This window comes from Vicugna pacos, chromosome 4 (assembly GCF_048564905.1).
Source record: "Vicugna pacos chromosome 4, VicPac4, whole genome shotgun sequence".
In the NCBI taxonomy this organism is placed as follows: domain Eukaryota; kingdom Metazoa; phylum Chordata; class Mammalia; order Artiodactyla; family Camelidae; genus Vicugna; species Vicugna pacos.
Genome location: NC_132990.1, coordinates 51234371 through 51256259, shown reverse-complemented (window position 1 = coordinate 51256259; position 21889 = coordinate 51234371). Strand labels below are relative to the sequence as shown.

Genomic DNA, 21889 nt, shown 5'->3' with positions numbered 1-21889 from the left:
AAAAGATGCCCGAAGAGAGACAAGCAATTGTGCATCACTGAGGCCTGCAGTTTTCACAGGGCGCTGCTCTGAGCCAGGCGGGCCCGTCAGTTTTGCATTTCCCCACCGTGAGAACGGGTAGACCCGAACATTCAAAAGCTCTTGCAACACAGTGGACAATAGAACTAGCCACCACCGTGGGAGAGGGGTGGGGTGGGGCTGAGGACCCTGAATTTGGCTGGAAGGCCTTAAAAGAGTATTTTTCACCTTCGCTGAACCACAGCCTTGGCACCTATGTAGGAGGGCTGCCTAGTTCTCCAAATCCATCCCCAACTTCCCGGTCACCATGTGGAAGCAGGCCAGGTTCTAATATGGCGGAAGAAGTGCAGGACTAGATGGTACCTGGGAGGCAGACGGCAGGGCCAGGCTCAAGGGGTAGGGCTGTGACACTGGCTGGGGGGACAACCAGCCTTTGACACCTCCTGACCACTAAAGTCAGTCACAAACTAAATGATCTAGTCCCTTCTTCCAACTACGTCCTTTAATAGTTTTACCACACGCTTAACAACCATCACATCAACATATTACTTTAAATGGTTAAAAAGACACCACTTTCAGAAAATATGGCCCTCCCCGTGCCTCTTCATGGACAGTCCCTCTTTATCTTGGTTTACATTTTTCCTACTTCCTGGATTTTGTGACTCAGTGTTCTCACATGTAGAGCCCTTGAGAATAGCACCACACTCTCTCGGCAGGACCCCAGTGACATCAAGGATTCAGACACCACTTCCCAACCCTCCCCACACCGCTCTGGCCAGGGATCCCATTCTTAATGACTCATGAGATTTCATATATTTTCCCATCAGAAAGCTGACAAAATAATACAGTGGCTTGCTCTGGTCCAAACGGGTCTGTGCTCTTATAATTTAAACAAGATTATGATGACCTGCAAATGTAGGAACCTTCTTAGCTTCCTCACCACTTATGTCATCATCACGACAACCCTGGAGGTGGTAGGGCACATCTTATTATCCCTTTCAGAGATGAGAAAACTGAAGCTCAGAAGGATTAAGCAGCTGAATTTTTCAAGGCCAGTAGGTTACTGAAGGGTAGAGCTGGAACTTGAACTTGGGTCTTCTGGCCTCCCATTCATATTCTGTTCACATCCCACTGTCCTCCACCACCTCAGTTAGGCACACAGGCTTTTTTCAGAATTCCATTCACCTACCTTGTTATCCAGGGGATACGCGAAAAGACAACTGGAGTGTCTCACCTTCCGGGGAGACTCTGCAGGAGTCTAGTGGGACTTCAGCAGGAGATGCAAGATCCTAGAAGTGAATCTGGGGAAATCCCAACACGCAGTCTTCACCACCTCGACATTTGTGCTTCACAGATAATATTTTCCAAGAGGAACGATTGCTGTTGTGGGTGCCTTGCTGTTTGGTGGGAGTTGGCCCTTCAGACCCCCAATTCCGATAGATGGCTGTGGCTTGTGAATGAAGAGGAAAGATGAGGGATGGCATTGGCGTCTTCGGCAAGATAAGACCGTGTCTGAGAAGGAAGCAGCACATGACAAGTAGCCAGCAATGCAGATGCAGAGCCATGGAACGAGAGACCTGGGTAGATCTCCGTAAGAGCTCCTGGGCTGTGGCTGTTTTGTGAAGGAGCACGTAGCCTCTTCACTTCAGAAATTCCTGAAAGTACTCAAGTATTAAGCCCAGGGAAGCAGCTGATGGTTATACTGATCACAGGAATAATCAAGAAAAAGTTAAACTGTGCTTTGTGGCTTCTTTTTAGAAAATTCCAAAAGTGTAAAACATGTTAGAAAAGACTCTCATCAAAAACAAATAGAATAAAAATTAACTTCTTTTAATTAAAAAGGGCAAGCTTTAATAACTTAGAAAACTATTAGAACAGCTCTTTGCCCAAATTTTTACATACATGTGTTACAAGGGATTTTTTTGAAGCCAAATTTCCTCTTTTATGTTTGTGAACCTCATGAAATGGAACACCTACCTTCTTCAAAAGATACTTTGAAGCCATAAAAATGTTCATACACTCTGACTCCATAATCCCCTTCTGGGAAGCTAGCCTAAGAAAATACCCTGAAATATGGGAAAAGCCATATGCAGAAAAATACTCATCAAAGAGCTGCTTAGCAAAAAGCTGGAAGCAGCCCAAATATTCAAAAAGCAGGGGGAGGATGGTAAAGTAAATCACAGTATAAGCCTTGAAGAAATATTCTATAACCATTAAAAATGATGGTATGAAGTTTATGAAGGATCAGAGAAAATACTTATGATAAAGTATTAGGGTCAAAAAGCCCGGAAAAATATTTGCACATACATGATTTATAAAAACAGGAAGGGAACATAAAAATAATAGTTGTCACTATGTCAGTGTGGTGGGCTTATGGATTTCTACCTTGTTTTTAAATTTGTCTAATAGTATTATACATCTACTTAAAAAAAAAAGTTCAGGCTTTAAAAAAAGCAATAGATGCTACAAATGCTTTAAGTGGGAAGAAACATCATTAGTAGAGGTTGGGGGGTAAGTTGAGAAACTGCTCATCTTTCTGACCAAATTACTAAGTGTCTTTAGAATGGTTTCATGTTGTATGAAATAAATATAAAATGTAGGCAAAAAGCATATATAAAAAGTAGTTTCATTTAAGGCACCCAAAAATCCAAATTATATTATTGCAGAAAATATTCAGGGTTTAAAGTTTCTCTTCCTTCTGTGTTTTCAAGTTGCTGTGGATCCACTTATAAGTGTCCTCTTATCAAGGGCCCTGGAACGAAACTTAGTATCTCTCTATGGTTTTTATTTCATCTGCTGCCTCATTATGCCATGATCGATTGGATATGGGTGTTGGGTTTAGAAAACAAATTTCATTTTCTCCCTCCACCACCCAGGACACTTAAGAGTCATGGGAGAACTGGGAGGAAACTCCAGAGCATTCAGGTAGAAATCTCTTTGGCAGGAGTACATGTCTCCGTGAGGTGGGGGTGGTTGGGGTCAGAATCCCAGACATGTTATGTCATTGTGAACCCAGAGTCAAAGTTCCACTTGGGGGCAAAACAAGGCCAATTTACGAAAGTGAAAAAAGAATCACAAATCCAAATCACATCCCTGGGAAAATGCAAACCAGAAATGGAAAAAATCAAAGGAACATGGTTCTCAACACAATAAAAATGAAGGGGAGGGCATAGAGGCACCTGCTCCAGTATCTATCGTTGCCAAACAAACTACCCTAAAATTTAGCAGCTTAAAACAAAAACCATTTAATTGTATTTCACGACTTTATGGGTCAGTAATTCAGGCAAGGCTCAGCTGGGATATGCTTTTGCTCTTCATGGCATCTGAGGGCACACAGTGGTACTCAGCCAGCAAATGAGTCTAGAGAGTTCAAGGATTCCTGCGCACGCCTGATGCCTGGGGAGGCTGGTGGACTGGGCTGGGCTGGGCTGGATCTGTCAACTGCAGATCCCACACCCGGCCTCTCCAGCACGGCCATCTTCTCGGCATGTTGGAGCTCTTATGTGGTAGCTGGCATCGCCCAGAGCAAGCATTCAGAGAGACCTAGACCAAAGCTACAAGGCTTCTTGCAAACTAGCTGGAAATTCCAGAACATGACCTCAGCCATGTATTATTGGTTGAATAATCACTAAGGCTATCCCGGGCTCAAGGTTGTGGGAGTGGAATTAGTCTCTGCCTTACAATGGGAGAGACAGCGAAGAATTGTCATCAGCTCTAGCCTACCATCAAAGCATCATTTTACACACATTAAATAGGAGGGAAATTGCAGGGAGGAGGCAGTGCAAAGACGTGGAGATGGAGTTTCTGTGGTGGTGATGATAAAAATTGATTTAACACTTTGAGAAGACACCTTGTCAACATGCACAGAATACAAAAAACCATTCATCCACTTTGGATCCCTATCTCACTCCTGGGCATCTATCTACCTTAAAGAAATAATTTTACCAGAGATATGAAAGATTTATTATCTATCAGAGTGACAAAAATACACAAAACCTAAGGGTTCAACAGTAGGCTTAACATCACTCTCCAATAGTAAGTAGCTATTAAGAATGTTAATTATGAAAGTTTTATACAGAAACTTGGAAAATATTTACAGAGTGGTGTTAAACAGGAAAAAAACACCAAAGGTTATATGCGTGTAAACAGGGATCAAAGGGGAACAGATAGGAATAAAAATAGTTTATTACTTATTATTTATTTATCATGATTATTATTATTTATTGGGGTAATGACTTTAGGATGAGTCTTCTTGTTAGTTTTTTTCTTTAAAATACAAGGAACAGAGAAACATGTTGAAAACACCATGGAGGATGCAAGCAGCAAACTCCAGTTAGTGTGAGACACTAACTCTACAGGATGAATGACTAGTCGTCTTCAATAAATAAATTACAAGGGAAAAAACAAGAGGAAAGGGAACCTAGAAGTTTAAAGAGACTTGAGAGTTGTCAACCCACTGGAATAATTGGGCACCATTTCAGTCCTAATCCAAATAAATGAACTGTAATGACAACATTTGAGAGACATTAGGAGAAAGATGAACACTCTAATTCAAAAAGACTCATGCACCCCAATGTTCATAGCAGCACTATTTACAATAGCCAAGACATAGAAGCAACCTAAATATCCATCAACAGATGACTGGATAAAGAAGATGTGCTATATATATACCCAGTGGAATATTCCTCAGCGGCAAAAAAAGAATGAAATAATGCCATCTGCAGCAACATGGATGGACCTGGTGATGGTCATACTAAGTGAGGTCAGACAGCGAAAGACAAATATCATATGCTGTCACCTATATGTGGAATTTGAAAAAATGATACACATGAATGTATTTACAAAATAGAAATAGACTCACAGACATAGAAAACAAACTTATGGTTAACAAAAGGATAAAAGGATACATTAGGAGTTTGGGATTAATAGATATACACTACTATATATAAAAATAGATTAACAAAAAGGTCCTATTATATAGCACAGGAAACTATATTCAATATCTTGTAATAACCTATAATGGAAAAGAATCTCAAAAAGAACATATATATATGTATATATCTGAATCACTATACGATACACCAGAAACTAACACAACATTGTAAATCAACTATACTACAATACAGAAAAAAACAGAGAGACATTAGGGGAAATTTGAACTCAAGGCTTTTGCTCATCTTAAGGAATTATTGTTTATCTTGTTAAAGATGATAATGGTATTGTGGATACTTTTAAAAGTCCTTATCTTTCAGAGATAAATATAAAAATGTTTACAGATTAAATGATATGATGTCTGGGATTTGCTCTCCAAAAATATGGAGGACTGGAAACACTGGCTGGGTGAAGATAAAAGGAGATAAGGAGTTAGTTGGTAGTTGGGGGTAGGGGAGGTATTATATTGTTCTCTTCTGTATTTTTTCAAAAGTTTCCATAATAAAAAGGTGTTTGTGTTCAATGTCCTTTAAGGTTGCTGAATGAAGGGGCAGCTAAGCTGTGACTTGGAGGGATGAATGGGATGATGGTGTGGAAAGGATGTACGAGGACCCTGGGGACAAAGAAAGCCTGAACCAGGGGAGCAGCGGGGGTCTTAGAAACCTAAACAGGTTCTGACAGATGGGGGACCTGGCCCTGGTCCCATGCAGGCTGCTTCTTCGAGCCCTGTGCCGTCTCAAAGTCTCAGCTTCCTCAGCCATTAACCAAGGGCAAAGATCTTCCCTTTCACAGTATTTTGAAGCTCCGCTGAGACCCACCAGTGAAGCTTGTTTGACACCTTAAAGATTCTGGTACCATCTTCCAAAGTGTGCATGTGTGTTGGGAGGGGTGGGTTCCCCCATAGCACCAAGCAATTCTCTGACCCTGGCTGGGTGTCCTACAGTTCAACCCAATTCTGACGCTACCCAGAGAGAGCATCAGAGCACACAGTTAAGAGTTTAGTCCTACAAGACTGCCCCTCCACCCACTTCAGACCCCAGCTGCAACTCCATGCGGTTACTTGCGCCTCTGACCGACTGGCTATAGATCGAAGGGCCAAAAACCTTTCTCCTTGGGTTCAGTTAATTTGATAGAGCAGCTGACAGAACTCATGATTTTACTTACCAGGTTATTATAAGAGGCTATAACTCAGGAACAGGCAAGTGGAAGGGAAGCATAGGGCAGGGTTAAGGGGAGAGGACGCCAAGCTCAGAGCTGCTGTGTCCTCTGGAGAGCACCATTCTCCCCACATCTCCACATGTTCACCAACCCTGAAGCTCTCTGAAGCCCATCCTTTTGGGTTTTTATGGAGACTTCAAATACAGGCACCATTGATTAAATCATCAGCTGTGGGCAACTGAACTGGACCTCCAGCCCCTCTCCCCTCCCCAGAGGTCTGGAGGCAGGACTGAAAATTCCAACCCTCTGATCACCTGGTTGCTTTCACTGGCAACCAGTCCCCATTCTTAGGTGCTGGTCTAAAAGTCACCTCATTAACATGACACAAGACAACTTTATCCCTCTCAGCACAGGAATTCTGAAGGTTTTAGGAGCTCTGTGCCAGAAATGAAGATGAAGACCAAATACATATATATTATAAACATCGTAGCCTGTTCTGGGCAGAAAGGTTGTTGAGTAGTGTGTATACATTGGGAGCAGCATAAGGCAGAAGCTCCGCCCACGCTTGGCCAGGTCACCCAGGGCTCTGGCCTGTCCTGGTCTGTGAGAGGACACGTGGTGACCTCAGCTGCTGCTAATTGCTGGTGAGGGCACAGAAAGGGAGGAGAAGCCAGAAGCCAGAGACCCTTGTCATCTACCACCTGACAGCAAGTCCTGGGAGCAGGGAGAGGAGAGCAGTCCTGTCCTTGGCCTTTAGCTACAGAGGCCTCAGAAGTGGACAAGGTCATGAACTGTTTCCAAGCCCGCCACAGGGGTCCAGGTGGGAGGGGCAGGGAGGAGCTGCCTTGAGCAGGAGGGAGCAAGCAGTAGTTGTCACAGGGAGGACACAGGCTTGTCTCCTTCCTCCGCTTTCCCAAGGAAGAAGGGGACAAGCCTGGCTTTAAACTCCAGCTGTACCACCTTGGGCAAGTCACTCCACCTCCTTGACCAGAAGGATGTCCTCTATAAGGTGGAGACAGTAATCCCCGTCTCACAGGGCTATTAAGTGGCTGGGACTAGGTCGGCAGCAGAAGACCTTTAACAAATAGGAGTTCTATCCCCACTCATCACTCCTCCGATCAGAGCTCCAGGCAGTAGCTGTCTCTGGATTCTAAGCAAGGGTCTCATTTCATGGAGATATTTTAGATTCAGAACCATCATTATTAGCAGAAAGGCAGTGGGAGTTCACCAAGCAGGGGTTTCTCAGTCCTGGCCGCCACTGGCATCACCTGGGGACTTTCAAAACTGCTCATGTCTGATCCCACCCCCAGAGATTCTGATGTGTTTGATCTGGGATGTGGCCAGGAGCAAACAGATTTTTAGAAGCTTCCCCAAGGGACTCCAGTGGGCAGCCAGGGCTGAGAATTCCTGTCACGGGGGCTTGTGATACTCCCGATAAAGATCAAGTGAATGAATAAAATCAGCTTTTTTCTTATTGCAATTTAGGGCCAAGTGCAGCTGAATGGGGGTCTTGGGGTCCAAATATTTGGGAAATTAAAGAAAAATTTAACCTCTCAGACACTAGGGTCAACTCTGGAATGCTGTCACGTGTTTAAAGCTTGGAGATTTTGGCAAGCCTGGTTTAAGTTTGCTTTTTTTACAACATGATAAATAGCTGTGTGTTGGTTTCCCCCCTCGCTGTTATTTTTGCAATAACCCTTATTCAAAGCCTTGAAAAATTTGATGTACCATATCCCTCTGATATACCCATCAGAGAATGAATTAGAAAATATTTGAAATAGATTGGGGAAAAAATGCCACTTGGTACTACAAGGATTGAGGGTCTACAGAAAGACGCCTTTCAGAATAAATGTCAGGCATTCTTTTTGGATGAATAAGTCCCTACAGAGGTCCCATCAAGACTAGTCAGTTCATCCTTCAGTTCGACTCATAACTGCTCATTGATTCTGTGTAAGGCATTCTGGAATGGGGTTAGGGCTCCAGCACACGCAGGAATGACATGGAAACCCTTGGTCCAGTCCTGGGAAATTGATGCTTTCTCTCCTTTCACAAACCAGAGAGATCTGGCAGTGTTCTCTCAGACCTCTGTCTTTTACTCTTAGAATCCTTGTGTCCCCTGAGATCTAATGAGCAAGGGTTATAGAGGAGGAAGGAAGACAGTGCAGTGGTTCTCAAAGTGTGGTCCCTGGATCAATAGCATCAGTGTCCCTAGGAACTTGTTAGAAGTGCAAATTCTCCTGCCCACACAGCAGACATACCGAATCACAAATTCTGGGGTGGGGCCCAGCCATCAGTGTTTTCACCAACCTTCCAAGAGATTCTGATCCACTGGAGTTGAGAGAATGATGGACAAAGAGCACAGACGGAACATGAATAGAATTTGCTTCAAATGCCAGCTCCTTGGGTAAGTCACTCCACCTCTCTGGTCTCTGTGTCCTCATCTGTAAAATTAGAATGATAATAGCACCCATCACTGCAGGATTGTTGGAGGGTTAAGGGAAGGAATGCGAGTAGTGTGTTTAGCACTGTCTTTGCAGGGCTGGGATGCGGGTGAGGCAAATGAGGCACAACGGTCTTGTGGGTACCTCCTTAAATTCTGCATTCAGAGAGGGTTCACTCACCTCACTCTGATCCCAGCCCTGGTTCTCGATTTTCCAAAAGTGCTCAGTAAAGGGCTGTGTGGCTCTTTTATGTTATTGAGGGATCCTTCATCTTTGGGGACTTGACCAGGCAAAGTTCCGGAACCGAAGTCTTTAGACAGTTTGGTGTGGATGAAAGAGCTCTGGCTCTGGAATTTCCAGGCCAGGATCCGAACTCTAGGAACGCCAGCCAAGGACAGCGGTGCAGAGCGGAGGCGGGGCGAGCCCAGCGCCCTGAGACAGGCTCCTTTGGCCGGGCAGGGCTGCTTCTTTCCTGTTTCCTTCTTCCTGGGAGAAGTAGAGTTTGGACTCTCTCCCATCTGTGATCACTGTATTTTCTCTGTCAGTAGATGCCAAAGCATTTAACAAAATCCAACATCCATTCCTGATTAAAACTCTCAGCAAACTAAGAATTGAAGGGGAGTGGAGGAGGACTTCCTCTTTCTGTCAAAGGGCACCCACAAACCCCACTGCTAACACCTTACTTAATGTGAGAAGCCCCTTTCTACCTAGGATCAGGAACAAGAGAAGGATGTCCACTCTCACTGCTATGATGTACCAGAGGTTGCAGTTAGCTCATTAAGGCAAGAAAAAGAAACAAAAGGCATCCACACTGGAAAAGAAGTAAAATTGCCTTTATGCATAGATGACATGAATGTCTATAGAGAAACTCTGACGGGATCTACAGTAAAGCTATTAAAACGAAGTGATTTTAGTGAGGTTGCAGGATACCAAATCAATGTCCAAAAGTCAATTTTATTTCTAAACACTAGCAATAAAAATTGGAATTAGAAATTTAAAACTAATGTCTTTTATGATAGCATAAAAATGTGAAATACTTAGATATAAATTTGCAAAAGATGTGAACGACCTGTGCTGAAAACTATAAAACATTGCTGAGTAAAATTCAATAAGGGGGGAAGGTATAGCTCAGGTGATAGAGCACATGCTTAGCAAGCAGGTGGTCCTGGGGTTCAATCCCTAGTACCTCCTCCAAAAATAAATAAGCCTAATTACCTCCCCCCTGCCAAAACTAAATGATATAGTAATAAATAAGTGAAATATTAAAAGGACACTATGAACTCATCTACAAAACAGAAACAGACTCGCAGACATAGTAAACAATCTTATGGTTACCAGGGAAGGGATAAATTTGGGAGTTTGAGACATGCAAATGTTAGCCACTATCTATGAAAATAGATTTTTTAAAAAGTTTCTGCTGTATAGCACAGGGAACTACGTTCAATATCTTGTCATAATCTTTAATGAAAGAGAATAAGAAGATGAATATATGTATGTATATGCATGACTGGGACATTGTGCTGTACACCAGAAATTGACACATTGTAACTGATTGTACAATTTTTAAAAAAGATCCAAATAAATGGAGCAACATCCTATTACCTAACCAGGGGCACAAAAAATTTACCCCTGTATCTTCTTACCAGAGTGCAATAGTTTTGATTCATTTTGAGTTAGTTTTTATATAAGTTGTGAGGCAGGAGACCAATTTTACTCTTTTGCATGAGGATATCCAGTTGTCTTAATACCATTTGGTGAAGACCGTTTTTTACCCCCATTGAGTGGTCTTGGACCATGGCAGAAAAATCTAGTAATGATAAATGTGAGGGTTTCTTCCCAGATTCTCAAATTCTGTCCTGTTGTGTATATGTCTGTCTTTATTCAAGTACCACACAGTCTTGATTGCTGTAGATTTGTAGTAAATTTTGGAATTTTAAGAAGTTTGAGTCCTTCAACTTTATTCTTCTTTTTCAAGATTGTTTTGGTGACTCAATTTGGACAGCTAATTTTTGACAAAGCTGTAAAGGCAGAGTAGTGGAGAAAGCATAGTCTTTTCAACAAACAGAGTTCTGGAACAATTGGATATCCATATCTCTTGATTTTTTACTCTTCTGCCCATGACCCCTGCTTTTGGCTCAACTCCTATTTTATGAAATGCTTACATTCTTCTAGAGGCCTTTTTCTTATTCCTTTTCAAAAACATAAATTTAATCAAGCGTGATTAAATTTAAATCTTCTTGTTCTGTGCTTTCTCTTTTCACAGGCTATGCCTTACCTCTCTGTTCATAGACTATTTCTGAAGTCTGGGAATGTGAGCAGCTTAAAGGGGAAAATTGATGGGAGTCAAGGAGGCAGCCCGTTAATCTGTTCTCTGTGCTTCTCCCAGACAATGGCCTTCCCTCCCACTGGCCAGCTCTAGGGAAGGGCCTGAGCAGCCAGAGCTACAAGGATTTGGGCACCTGCAGGGCCATCCGGCATTGGGCAACCTCTCTCACTTGGTTTCTGCAGGAGTCAGGGCCTCCTCACATGCCTAGCTACTTTGTCCATTAGCATAATGTGCCTTTATGACATAAATCAAGTATCTAGTGCACACAGATGTCCAGCTAAGCTGTGCAAACAGGCCTCAGAGGCCCTGATTTGGCCACTGGGGGGGCAGGAAGTACCAGCAGAGCTCTGTGCAACCCAGAATTCTCCCAGTGTGGCCCCTGGTCCAGCAGTATCAGCACCACCCAGGAACTTGCTAGACATCAAACTCTCAGGCTGATTGAATCAGAACCTCTGGGACGGGGCCCAGCAATTTGGGTTTTATCCAGCCCTTCAGGTGATTCGGATGTACCTGGGCAGTTAAAGTGCTTATCTTCTGGCACTAAATTATCAAGCTTTAATGTCCTGCTTCTGCCATTTGTTAACTGTTACTTAAAATCTCTGGGTATCAGTCTCCTCATCTATACAATGGAGTTGATAAAGGTACCAGCCTCCAAAGGGCTCATGTGCAAATTAATGGAATGATCCATCTAAATTACTTAGGAAGCACTTAATAATCATAAGCTTATAAATATGAATATCACTTGCCTTCTCTGCTTATGAAAATTCATCATCATGTGTAATAGTCATATAACTGTTTCTCAAAGAAATTTATATATGATGGACCTACTTATTTTGATAAGAAGCAATGTAAGTATTATCATCATCTCCATTGCCCACTTGTAGAAACCGAAGCCCAATGTACCGTCCTTCCAGGGTGACAGTGAGACATAAATCCCTACTGACTTGAACATCTGTGTATTTTTGTCACATCATGAGTTCTTGGAGTGCAGGACTGCAATCTTAGTTGACACAAGTTTAACTGTTGTAATTGAGGTACCTGTATTTGTCTACTCCAAGAAGAAAGATGAGGTTAATGGTGATGCTGTTAGTTATATATAAAGTGCTTTGGGGGACCCAGCTTAGCACCTTACTCACCCCTGGTCCCTGAGAGTCCTCATTTTTGAAAGGGGAGAGGCTGTTTGGTGGGGTGGAAGAGGCCAACTCAGCTCCAACTTCTGGCTCCAACATTTCTTAGCTGAGTGTGTGACTTTGAACAAGGCGCTTGCCTCTTAGAACTTCCTTTTCCTCTTCTGAAAGATGGGGTATTATCCATGCCCTGCCCAGCTCCCAGAACAGCCTTGGGTCTCAAATGAGATAACAGCTGTGGAAGCACTTTGCAAACTGTAAAGTGCATGCACAAGCATGGAATTGGAAGTCACAGAGGTGGTGAGGGCAGTTTGCTGAAGACAAATACCGCCACCCCACCCGCAACCAGCCCCCCGCTGGCTCTCAGCAGTCCTGTGGTCTGGCAAGGCCACAGTACTATGCAGCTGGTGGGAGGTAGGTGGGGATGGGTGGAGAATTAGTCAGGATGTGTGGTCTGACCCATGTCAGGGAGCAGCCTGCCACGGCAGGGGGAGCTCAGAGACCCTGCCAGGCAGAGCCACAGGCCTGTGCCATCACAGGTATAAGCCATCAGCTCAGAAATACCCACCGCTGGCCTGCTTCCTGGTTAACCACGGGCGCTCTGGAGTCAGGCCCAAGGAATCACTTGAAGCAAAACAAGATCCCGTCCCAGCTGCCAGTTCACAAGAAGACTGTGGCTCAGACCCTCACTTCCCGGGGCCTTAATTCTACAATACAAGCCAACACAAGGAGACTGGTTCTCAACTAGCCCACTACCTCTATTATTTTCCCTCCTACATCGAGTGCTTGCATCCAGAAATCTTCCCTGCCAGTACCTTTTCCTAAGTGACGACAAATGTGTTTGCCATTTTTGCAGTATTCAGAGACACAAACTGAGAATCCAGGAGACTACTCCTAGCAGTGCAGGGTGGAGTTGGGGAACCAGCCTGTCTGGATTGGATCCTGGCTGGCTGTGTGGCCTTAGGCAGCTTGCTTAGCCCCTTTGAGCCTCAGTTTCTCCACCTGCAAAATGGGGATGATAAGCCTCCCCATCTTACCAGGTTGAAGGTTAGTGGGATGATGCGGGTCAAGGGCTTCGCCCTGCTCCTGGCAGAGGAGACACTCTGTGAGCAGCTGTCATTATCTTCTCCAGCAACACCAGGGTACAGAGGGACCACACTGAGCTGACTTCAGGGAAACGCTGAGACCCCTGAATGGTCAGGAGCCTGTAAGCCCTCGCACAGGGGCTACAGACAGTTTCTTATAGGCTTTTGAAAGAACTGGAAATAGTCTGAGGACCTCCAGCAGCCAGGGGCCTCCAGCCTGGGAACCACTGCCCCGGAGTCGTAATGCTTCTTCCAGCTCTGACAACACCTCAGCTCTACTGAAGATCAGCCAAACCTCTTAAAAGAAATCCACGTGCTCAGTGGCAGCTGGACCTGTGGTGAGTCCAAGGCAGACCCCAGGAGGGGCAGCCACAGCCCAGAGTCCTGCCTCCCAGGAACGGGGGCCCTGGACAAGTGGGGCACATCAGAGGCAAGTTTGAAGCCTCCTATTCAGAGTGTCTGGGAACTGAACTTCCACACCCTCCCCCACCTCTGTGATCTAAACAGACCAAGAGAGAAGGAAGTGGTTATTTCAAAGGCTGGGCGAGCCCCCTTTGCAAAGGGGCCTGCGTCTTGAGTCCCCCAAGGACTTGCTGAGAGAGAGAACTTTGCCTGTTTCCTTGCCTTCATTTCCTCCTTCTGCTCCTTGCAGGCCTGTTCTAAATATATATCCTAGAGGTCAAGATATGAGATGGCAAGAAGCAGTAACTAGCCACCAAAGGTAGAGAGAAAACTCAGGAGCTGGGTGGTGTGGGAGTGGTCTGGGGGTCAGCCGTGCCAGTGAGGTCTCCCACGGCAAATGCCACGGCTGATGGGAACAGCACACACCTCTACTCACCCCGACCCCGTGGGTGCCTCTCACCCATTCTCTCTGGCTTCTTGCACCAGCCGCCTGAGACATCCAATCAGGGGTTCTTGTTCCTGTTATACAGAGGGAGAAACCAAGAGCCAGAAAGGAAGTGCTAACACTATAAATCATGGTTGACTTGTACTGAACACTTACTAACTTGCCAATAAGGTACTGAGAACTCAGGATTCCCACCTGGATCTGGTGAGGAAAGTACTATTATTACCATCTTGGTTTTACAGATAAGAAAGTGAAGGCACAGAGATGTCAGTAACCGTCAGATGCCGAAGCCGACACTTGTAATCACTGGTTACGCCCGCCCTGCCCAAGGGATTACAGGAGTCAGGGGCAGGGCCAGAAGCCAAACCAAGTTTAATGCTCTGTCCCTGCTGCCCGTCCGATTGTGTGGTGAGTGTAAGGCTGGCTATTCAAACAATCAGATCTATACAAAAAGGGACCAGCTGTGTGGGCGGGAGTGAGCACCCCATTACTGAGGGGCATCCCAACCGAAAGTACAAGATCCCTCGGTGGGGTGTCACAGTGGTGACTGGGGTTGAACTTAAGAAAAGACACAAGCATCTACAGAGGATGGAAGGGGACAATGAAACCCATTGTGGTTGCCAAACAAACCTCCAAAAAAGATTGCCAGGTCCCATCTCCTCTTTCCAGCCTCATGTCACTCATTCATTCTAAAGCTACAATTTGCTGAGAGCCTGCTCTGTGCCAGATGCGGTGTCACGTAGCAACTGACAAGGCAGACACAGCCCCTGACCTCCTGGAGCTGATACTCATTCCAGTGACCTGCGCAACCCAGGTGGCCTTCCTGCAACTTCCTGGACTACACCAAGCTTTCTCACCCTGGATCTTGGCTCCTTCTGTTTCCCTTCTGCCAACTCCTCATGCTGAAATCAACCCCAACTCAAATGCCACCTCTCCTGGGACACCTTCCCTGGTATTCCCAATAGCACTGTCATTCCTCCCGCCCAGCTCCTGTGACCATACAGGGTGTTTACATATCCCATGGGGGGGGGGGTGCATTGGTTTGCTTTGAATTTCAGGTAAATGGTGGGGGGAGTGGGGCGTTCTTCTCCAAGACCAGAAGCCCGTGGACAGCAGGAATTGTGTCCTATTCTGACTTTCTAATGCCAGGCACCCTGGCACCGAGAAGATGCTCGTTCACTCATTCATTCGTTCAACAAATATGCCCTGAACACTGACATGTGGCAGGCCCTGTTCTGCCTCAGGGTTTACAAAACAAAGAGCCCTACCCTCATGGACCTTCTGGTGAGAACGACTAAGTGGACAAATCAGTAACTGAATGAATATGCGGTGAATCCTGAAAACCCTTTTGAGATCCTACACCTAGGAGAAGGCACATTTTAGGACTGTTTGTATATTCACAAGGCCAAATATTTATCTAAATTAAGTGAGCTCTTGAAGGAAGCCTACCTTCCTCTGTGGTGTGAGTGTTTAAAAATCACCGGAAAGAAACTGTGTTGGAATTAGTTGTTGCAGCGTGACCCCGTTCGGGAATCCAAAGCCATCGAGGTATTAATCTGAGGCTTGGATAAAATAAAATAAACTAAGCTTTAGAGTCACAGAAATGATTCAGTTTGAGGAAACACCAGGCCCAAGGACAGTAATAACAAAAATAATCACAGCAAACACTTACACAGCACAGACACTGCCCCCGCTCCTGACAGATGACAGGGCTGTTTCGGAAGGAAGGGGAGGCTACCAGAGGGGCGACCCTCACGGGAGCTGTCCCTCAAGATGGGCCATTGTTCACTTGTGCTCCGGCTGTCCCCTGAGCCACAGCAAGTTTGCAGCCTTTGAAATTCCCAGGAATTCAACGGCAGAAAGTATAGCCTTCCCAAGTGAAAGGAAATTTGATTTTCTAAAATAGAAAAATTATGCTCAGAGGAGGAAATTCCTTGAAACTATGGAAGCATCTTTAGTCCCTGAAAAGAAGAACAGAAAGCACACCTATTGAGAGCCTATTATAGACCAGGCACGGGGCTCGGACCTGATGTGAACTCTCGTTTACTCACTGCTGGGTGCTGGCCTAATGCGAGGCCACAGCCAGGAATGAAATGCATGATACTGTCAGTCCCCAGGGCCGACATGCACCAGGATGTCCCTATAGAACTGTCCATTTGTTAAAATATTCATATGTTTCTGTTTACAGAGCAGCTGCCCCGCGCTCCCAAGTGCCTGCCACCTTCCCCAGCTGCCCCAGGCCCTCTTCCCATCCTCCCTGCAACCTTCCCCAGGATCCAGCCACCCAAGAGTTGACTCCAGCACAGCTGGGAGCCCAGAAGACCTGGCACCGGTTGGTGGCCCAGCCAGACCTGACTGGTCAGTGCCTGTTAAATGTTCTGCTTATCACCCTTGGCTGGCCCTCCTGGAGCTCCCAGGCCCCACGGGAGCCTCACCGAACCCCAGCAGCCCTGCGAGGGGGAATCCACTGACCCTCTCAGACTTCTGCCTGCAGCTCCCTAAATGCCGCCATCCCCCAAGCTTCCTTCCTCCGCCACTACCTTCTCCTTCCTGCAGTGATCTGACCCCAGCTGGTGGTTTCTTACCTTTTCTACCCACTCATATCCCCTGAATTTGCTCCCCCAGCCTGGACCTCTCCCCTGAGCTGGCCATACAGTTAACCGCCTGCTGGACGTCTCCCCCGAGGTCAGCTTCTTCCCCAGACCTCTCCGTCCTCCCCTGCCTCCTCCTCCCTTCCTCCCGTGTTCCCGTTTCTCTTATTCACATATGCACATATTCACGCCCAAAACACCCAGACAGCATCCATTACAAGCCAGGCACCATGCCCAACATCAAGGATGAGGAAGGGAGCAAGATAAACCCTCGAGGAGCCCATAGTCCATCTGATGCCCAAGCACAAAGCTTAGTGTCACCTCCAATTCCCCCTCCTTCAACCCCAGCAGGAATGTTCAAGTCCTGCCATTTGCCCCTTTCCCTCCATCTCCACCACCAAGGCCTAAGCCCAGATCCTCATCCTCAATGCCTCCCTCCCAGGCTCCTCAGCTCCCTTCTCAAGTGGCCTTCTCCAGAGCTTTCTCGGCCACACAGCCAGAGGGGTGTCTCTGGCACATGTCTAAAGCTGACCCAACTCAGCTTAGAGCCTTCCATGGCTCCTCACGGCCCTCAGGAGAAAGTCCACACTCCCTGGCCTGGCGTTCACAGCCCATCCTGACCTCACTTCCTCGAGCAGGGTAGGCCTCATGGGAGACGAGTTTTTGGGTGGTGGAGCTGTCTGTTCCCACCCACCTGCTGACTCTTCCCCAGCTGGGAGACACATGCACACAGACCCCATATGCACACGGACACACACACACCCTCAGGTGAACCTGAGACACAAACAAGGAAGCCCATTTATACCAACACACATGCACATAGATATAGTTGTCACATTCAGCAAATAAAAGCATAAAGTGCCCAGTTAAATTTGAATTTCAGATGAACGACAAATTATCTTTTAGTATAATAAGTATGTTCCAAATATTGCACAGGACAGACTTATCATACTAAAAATTACTTTGTTGTTCATCTGAAATTAAAATTTAACTGCGCATCCTGGATTTTATCTGATGACTGCACATCAAGAAAGGCTTACACAACACCACCCCACACAGAACCCAGCTTACACACCCACACACATTACACACCAACAATCCAATTCCTTTTATCACCTAGACCAACTGTGGCAGGACCATGACATCAGCAAGCTGTGGAGGGCTCTTCAGGGAAATGTTTATTCCAGGAATAAATGCCTAATTGACAGGAATTCCTGGACGTCCAGGTTCTGGAATGTTGTGTGCCCAGAGCATTCCTGCGGAAACTGGGGTTCCATTGATTGCAGTGCCCTGACTCACAGGGATGGCCGTGGGGAGAAGGGGTCTACGGACCTGAATCTCTCACTCCCTCTTGTGAGATTTCCAGAGCAGAGTTTAGTTCCTCTCCCAAACAGGATCTCCTTGTTCAGGTCCAAAGGCAGCCTGGGATAATGAGAAAGCCCCAGAATTTGAAGGCAGACACAATTAGGTTAAAACCTGACTTCAACACATCTGTACTGCATGTCTTTGGGCAAGTCATTTACCCTCTCTGAGCATTCATTAGTTCATCAGTATTATGCAAATGATCCATTAATAAACCAACTCCTTAGAGTTATGGTAAGAATTACTAAATGATATTATATATGGAAGACTATTTTTTGAGTTTTGGTATAAACTCTTATTATAAAGTACATACACAAATCAAAGAAATATCAACTGCAATCGGATTCAGAGATGGAGTGGCCCCTCAGGTTGTAAGTAAAGCACAGAAGAGGAGAAGGCAATGAAATGTTGGGACAGTTAAACTCAGGCAACGAAAGAGGATTGGAGGAAACTTCTAGAAGTGATGGGTATGTTTGTGGCATGGATTGTGATAATGGTTCTGTGGACATATACTTATTTCCAAACTCATCATGTTATATAATTAAATTGTACCACTCTTTGTATGTCAATCATACTTTAACAAAGTGGTTTAAAATAATAAAGTCAGGCGCTAGTATCAATTAAATAGTGTAGAATCATATCCTAAATAGGTCAGGTTCTAAATTTAGCAGACAGGGAAAATTGTGTATTTTTAAAACACTTTGAAAACCCTTTAGGATTGTATGTACAATGCTGTGCAACATCAAATAATTCCTATACACATTGGAAACTTAGGACCACAGAAATAGAATGAAGGAAATTCTTTGTGCAAACATCCGGGCATATTCTGTTTTCCAAATGACTAGCAAATCCCCAGTGGTGGCTGGCAGGGGTGGAATTTCAGCATTTCTACTTGCCTGCATGGTTTCCTCTGTTCTTCTCAAAACATTGAGCTTCTATGGGGTCAACATTAGTGTTGTTCATCAATGTTTCTAGTTGTCTCCTGCCTTGAATGCAATAGATTGTGTTTACTCCCTTGAGGTTAGGCAAGATTATGTGACTTGCTTTAGTCAATGAAATGTGAAGTGATGTGTGTTACTACTGGGCAGAGGTGTTCAAGTTCTGCTAAATGCTAAGCAACTCTTCATCTTCTCTTCCCTTGGCTGCAGTGCCAACAACATTCCAGATGGTGAATCCTGAGTGTCCAAGAGAGGTCAGTGTGGGGCAGGGACACCACTGATCTACAATGGACTTGTAATATAAGGGGGAAATAAACCTTTGCTGTTTTAAGCTATTCATATTTGGGAGGTGTGTGTTACTGCAGCAAAACCCAGCCAATCCTGACTAATACACTTTATAATCTTAATATGTATTCATAGATGTTTTTGTTGATAAGTTTTTTTAATGGCATTACTGCTTATTAGGGAAGGAAAGTTCTAAGTAGACTCGTAAGTTAAGTGAGCCTGATGAGATGTCACATAATCATATCCTGCCTAGTCTCCTTCCAAACAGAATTCATAGTACCTTAGGAAGTCAAACTACATACTGGCAAACAGAGTAGCTAATCTAACCATGGAGGAGAGATGGCAATCCATTCAGGGAAAAATGGGAGAGGATTGTACCTGGAAGCTTTGCCCAAAGCCAAGAATGAAACATTAAATCATGGATCAGTGAGAGTATTCAGAAATGGGTAATAGGAGAAATTAGTACCAAAGGCTCTGGACAAGAGGGATGGGAGGGAGGAAACAACATTTATAGAATGCCTGCTATGTGCCAGATACTGTGCTACATGCACTGAAAATGTAATTTCTTTACTAGTCTCACTAAAATGCAATGATGTAGAAACGGAGGCTGAGAGGTCAAAGAAGTTGCCCAAAGTTTCACAGTGACAGAGCAAGGATCCAAAGCCACACTGGCCTCACTCTTACATGGATGCTCTTATTGGAACCATAGGGAGGCTGAGTTTGGCAGGACACACTGGCCACCATGTGCTCCAGGCGTGGTAGCAATTTAATGTGGAAACAGGCTAGCATTCAGTTTCCCAATAGCTTGGATGTGGTCTCTTGGCGAAGACTGAGGTGTCCAGAGGGCTTGCCCCACACAGGGCGGCCCTGCTTATAGTCGACTTCCTGCTCTGCACCAACAAGGTTCCCGGGATTCTTGTGAGTGTCCCCAGAGGAGGAAGCAGCATTCCAGGCCCAGATGCAGACAGCTGTGTGCTTCCTCCAGTCTCGGGTGACTCATGCTGGGACAAGAAAGCCCCTTCTTTGCCCGGATTCCCTGTCTCCAAATCCTAATCTGGGGAAAGCTGCCTTTAGCAAGCTGAACACAAGACTCCGGGTGGCTGGCGCACGAAAGGAACGGGGGACTGAGGATGTCCAAAGAGAGCAGGGTCCAGAACAAAGAGGAAATTCAGGGTGGGAGATCGTTTTTTCTCCCTGGCAAGGCTCCTGTGGCCATCTGGCTGAGGGGGCTGTTATTCAAACCTCTGGATCATCGTCTGTTTGTTTTTTAGGAGTCTGCAGCTGATTATTTTCATCAAATTCCCTACGACCAACTGCACTGGCTCCAGTAGCAGGCAAACCCATGCAGCCAGCGCGTCCTCTCGTCCGGGTTCACAGCTCCCGCCCAGGGAGCCCGCAGCACCCCTCTTCTCTTACCAACAAGTGGCCCCCGGCCCAGGATAGGTTCTTCACCTTTGGATGCCAAGGCCAGCACTCCAGATGCTCCGCTGACGTCAACTGGACAGACTGGAGTGAAGGAGGGGCATTTTGGAGATCAGAAAGCCCCTGGAGGCCAGACCAGCTCCTGGGGACTCTGGTATTGTCCTCCCAGATCTGAAAAGACAGCACCAACTTTTTCTGGGTGTCTTCAATGTGCAGAAAGGCAGGATGTAGAGATCTCAGAGAGGACTGAGTTGGGAGTTCAGGCCCAAACTCCACAACTCTTGCTCTAAGGCAACTGAGCCTCCTTTCCTTCCTCTGAGGATTGGGGGCAGTAAAGCTTTATGTCCCTGAGCTGTTGTTATGCAAATACATATACATATAATATTACAGGCACACCTCATTTTATGGCACTTTTCGGGTATCATTTTTTTTACAAATTGAAGGTTTGTGGCAACCCCACATTGAGCAAGTCTCTCGGCACCATTTTTCAGCATTTACTCACTTTGCGTCACTGTGTCACATTTTTAGTAATTCTCACAATATTTCAACCCTTTTCATTATTATTATATTTATTATAATGATCTGAGATCAGTGATCTTTGATGTTATTACCACAACTCACTGAAGGCTCAGATGATGGTTAGCATTTTTTAGCAATAAAGTATTTTAAAGTGTGGTGTGTACATTGTTTTTAGATATAATGCTATTTCACACTTACTAGATTACAGGGTAGTGTAAACATAAGTTTTATGTGCACTGGGAAGCCAATAATGTGTGTGACATGCTTTATTTCAATATTCGCTTTATCTTGGTGGTCTGGAACTGAACCCCAGACACCTCCTAGGTATACTAGTATACAGACCGCGTCTGTACATAGCACGTTCTCACAGTTTCCTCATTCCATTTCTTCAAGCATGTGACGTGCTGGTCTCAGCCCTCCTGGCTGGAAGGATGGGGGAGGCCTCCTGCTCCTGGCTGTGGGGAACAGGATGCAGGGACTGGGGACTTGCCTTCCAGAGGTGATAAGAGGGGCCCATGTTTTCAAACTGTAGTGGCCAAAGACTGATAACTTTTTACCCAGAAAGTAAAATCCAAATGGTTTGGTAAGACATGAGCTCAGTTGCTCAATACACCTTCTGGACGTCAGCCTGTCCTTGGGGTCAAATGAGCTTCAACCAGGCCAGGCATTTCATATCTACTTCCTCCTGCAACTGTTTTTCAGTAGAGAAGCTTGACCTGTGCAACACGGACACACACTCAAGGTCCCTCAGAAAGAGCTTCTGTACGTGCCAGAGGGACAAGTTCAACAGTAAGGTGCGTGTGGTTGGGGATGTCATTAGAAAAAGGAAGGAGGCATA

The 21889-nt window shown here is 45.4% G+C and overlaps 1 long non-coding RNA gene across 1 annotated transcript; it reads left to right on the top strand.

The window, feature by feature from the left end:
- Nucleotides 1-13737: 13737 nt before the first annotated feature.
- LOC140695871 (uncharacterized) lies at nucleotides 13738-20942 on the top strand. The gene is made up of 5 exons (XR_012071704.1): nucleotides 13738-13808; nucleotides 14177-14342; nucleotides 16123-16292; nucleotides 19036-19079; nucleotides 20382-20942. It is a non-coding gene; the product is annotated as an uncharacterized lncRNA (long non-coding RNA).
- The last annotated feature ends 947 nt before the right edge of the window (nucleotides 20943-21889 follow it).